At 38.7% G+C, this 3,825-nt stretch overlaps 1 pseudogene; it reads right to left on the bottom strand.

Annotated features, from left to right (window-relative positions):
• Positions 1-634: 634 nt before the first annotated feature.
• Positions 635-3,564, bottom strand: LOC124245480 (BTB/POZ domain-containing protein KCTD12-like; annotated as a pseudogene).
• Positions 3,565-3,825: the final 261 nt, after the last annotated feature.

Genomic DNA, 3,825 nt, shown 5'->3' with positions numbered 1-3,825 from the left:
CACTCTCTTTACATCCTCCTTCTAATAAGAATAATTCATAATTTTAGAATTGATTGACCTTTTTGTGAACCTCCTGGAGCACTTCTGTCGCTTTCTTCCACTCAGTCTGGATAAAAACAATAGAAATAACCATTTACAAAGCATATTCACATTTACTGCAGGGATCTCTAGTTCAGAATAAATATACACAGGGCATTCCCTAGGTGAGTACAAACAGCAAGATATATATTCAGGTCCATGATGTGGTGGTGATAACTGGTTTGGAAACCATGGCTTAGCATTTCTCAACTAAAAAACTCTTCTGGCTTTATCTAACTGTATTTAGTCAGCAAATACATGTCTACTATCCACAATGATGTGCATGTACATATGCCTACACATTGAATACTTTTCCCAAAATGGCATCCAATTACACAATCCAAGGCAGATTGGAAGCCAGATAGAATGGGATCATATGTAAGAAGGAAGGTAACAAAGAAGGTTCAACTAGTTATGGTGAAGGTAGTGGCATTGTCCCAGATTAGATAGATCCAAAAGTGATGTCTATTTATAAAACAGATAGTTGGAAAAGGAACAGAGAAGAAAGGGAGAGTTGACTTTTTGGTTTATATTTTCTGGGTGATTTTTTAAAGTATCACTCACAGCAGAAAACATATTCAGTGTAAGAGGTGCAGATCTTGTTATCTGTCTGATCATGGGCAATAGTGCAGGTACCAGCGGAGCTCCATGGTACCATGTGAAAGCCAGCATCAGCTAATTTGTCAAAAGCTTGTTCCAGAAAGGGGAATTTGAGGTAATATCGAGACGTGTACCACTTAGGAGGACGGTCAGGGTCTCTGCTCTCATTCAGAGTATCTCCAAATACTTATTTGGCCAATGAGATCTTGCCACACACCAAAGTTCGAGCTATGCAGTGGAATTTGGCATCTGCTTGGCTATCCTGACCCAGAGTATAGGAGCCTTGATAGCCAATAGTGATAAAACCTGCCTTCTTGAGGTCAGAACTAGTGTTTGCTGTCAGAGCTGAGGGGTTATCAGGGCCGTTAACTTGGATGGTATTACTTGAAGAAAGATTATATGTGGTGTCAATATTGGGGGACACTTCTTCTGGATCACTTTGGCATAGATCCTTACCAACAGAGTTGAGCTTGTTGATTTTCGGAGCCAACATCTTGATGAGCCCTGGTAACTTGAAGTATTCTGCTTCTCTTGCAGCAGACCACACTCCGGAAAGTGGTCAGGGGGCACTAGTTGCTGATCTATGTAGTCTAGCACATAGCACGAGAGGAAACCATCTCGGTGAACAAAAAAATCTCCCTTTGTTGCCCTGAATCAGAGAGCAAGGATTCTTTTCACTGAACATTTCCCAGAGCAGGGAGCCAAGAATGCTGACCAAAGTAGGATAGCGAGTGATATACACCTGACCACCTACATTGAGTTCAATAATCTCACAAAAATGACTGAAATCCTCACTTGGTTTAGTACAACTTGATATCCCTAGCATGGCCACATTGATCTGCAGAAGTGAAAGACATTAGTTCTAAGTAAAGGTTTACAGTATGGGGATTCTGTTTATAAGCATTAATTTTCTGCAGTCATATACACCGCATGGTAAGAAAATCAATCATAACCTTTTGCTAATTAACTATTTTTAATTTGAGAATGGCAGCATATAAAAATTGTACATGATTTGGCTTTGAAATACTTTTTAGTTTCCTTCTGAACATCAGGTGTATCAGATGATCACACTCTTCAATTCATGGCTTGTTATCACAGTCCATGCAAGGTCCCTTCTTTTATAGTGTTTATTTGGTTATTCTGTTTTAGCCTCACATTCCATTCCTATTTCTCTTCCCTGCTCCTACCATAGGCAACCATTCTGATAAGTTTAATTAAAGTGTAACTTTTTGTGTATACGTATTCTAGAAAAATGTTTTTCTTGTTTTAAATGATATATGTTATTGCATTATATATTTCAGTCTTCATTTATATTATTTTCTCTCTTGGCGCTATATTTGTCAGATCCCTCCATTTTGCTATGTGTATATTTAATCCTCTGCTTCTAATTATGACATAATACTCCAAGGTGTGCATCCACCATGTTTTACCATCCATTCTCCCAGTGACTGATATTCAGATTGCCTGTAACTCCCTGCTCCAATGTATACTCCTGTACATGTTCCCTATGGACCTGTGCAAGAACATCTTTAAGCTATATATCCAGCAGTGGTATGGCTGAGTCACAGTGTATGCATATACCTAATTTGACTAAGAAGTGCCATATTACTCTCTAAAACATTTCTTGTCCACATTCCCACTTAATCTTCACATCCTCACTATGACTTGGCATTATCCAGATTTCTAACTTTTTGCCATTCTACTGGGTGTAAAGTAATGTCTCATTGCAGTATTAGAAAATTAGTCATAAAATAAAGAAGATAGGTAACCAATGTAAGACCATAACTTACTACCTCCTCACTGTCCTCTCACTCCTTACCCCTTACATTCCAACTCCTGCCCCTACCACTTTATTCGAACCACTGTTTCCAACGTGAAACATGCTGTGCTTATCACCTTTCTTTACACCACATTCTCCTTTATCTCTGCAGCATTGAACACTATTGGCCATACTCTCCCTCATGAAAATCTTCCCTCCCTCAGACATGGTAATCCTAGGCTTTCCTGAATCTTTTCTTACCTCTCAGTCCATTCCAGTTTCATCTCTGCCACTGGCTCTCTCCCTTCTCAAACCAGCCTAAACTGTGACTGTGCAAGCATCAGACTGTGTTTTTTGTTGTCTAATGTCTCCCTCATAAAACACATCCCCTGAAGATTTCTGACAATTATCTTTACATATATGATTTCCAAATCCTGGCTTCTCTCCTAAACATCAGTTCTATATTGGCAACTGCTTGCTGAATGCTCCAGCAGCACCTTGAATTCAGCATGTTGAAAACCATACTCGTGAAAGTGTTTTTTAAAATCTAAGTTATTATTATTTGTCTTTATTTTTCCAGCTTAAACAGGTAATATTTTCTGACTTTTTTCCCCCTGTCAATGGTACCACAATTTTCCCAGTCATCCCACCTTGAAATTTAGAAAGCTCAAAGTCATCTTATTGACTTATTCATCTTCCTCATCCATATTCCTCAATAACCTAGAAATTTTTCCCTTATGATGTCTCTTGCATACACATTATTATCACTGCCACTCCCTCTTCTTCATTCTGCACTAATTTCTCTGAACCTCTGAATTGATCTTCCATTTCTGGTTGAGATCATCCACATCTACCCTCCATGCATCTCCCTCCCCCAGAAAAAAAAGCATGCTACACGCTATTACCAGATCAGTTGTTATCACATCACCTTATTCTCTGATTAGAAGTCACCAGTGACAACACTTTGCCTATAGATCAAACCCAAACCCTTTACCCTGAAACTCAAAGCTTTTTATAAGCTAATCCTTTTCTCTCTTTAATGATAAGAATACCTAATACTATATAGGACTTACTATGTGCCAGGCATTGTTCTTAGCCGATGACGTTGGTACTATTATTATCCCCATTTTGCCAACGAGGAAACTGGTAAATGATTTGCTCAACATTTAACTAATAAGTGGCTGAGCTGATATTCAAACTCAAGCAGTAGGACTCCAGTGTCCCTGTTCTTAACTACTCTTTTGATTGTATCTGCTAAGACTTCTTTACAGGTACAAAAATGGTGCAGTCATTGTCACCTGCCCATGATGTGTTCATTTTTGTTCTCTTTGCTCATACATTTCCCCCTTTTGGAAAGCCTTATTCCATTTCTTTGACTTCAAAGACCA

This window comes from Equus quagga, chromosome 10, assembly GCF_021613505.1.
Source record: "Equus quagga isolate Etosha38 chromosome 10, UCLA_HA_Equagga_1.0, whole genome shotgun sequence".
Taxonomy (NCBI): Eukaryota; Metazoa; Chordata; class Mammalia; order Perissodactyla; family Equidae; genus Equus; species Equus quagga.
Note: the sequence above shows the minus strand (reverse complement) of the source record. Positions and strands in the feature narration are given on the sequence as shown.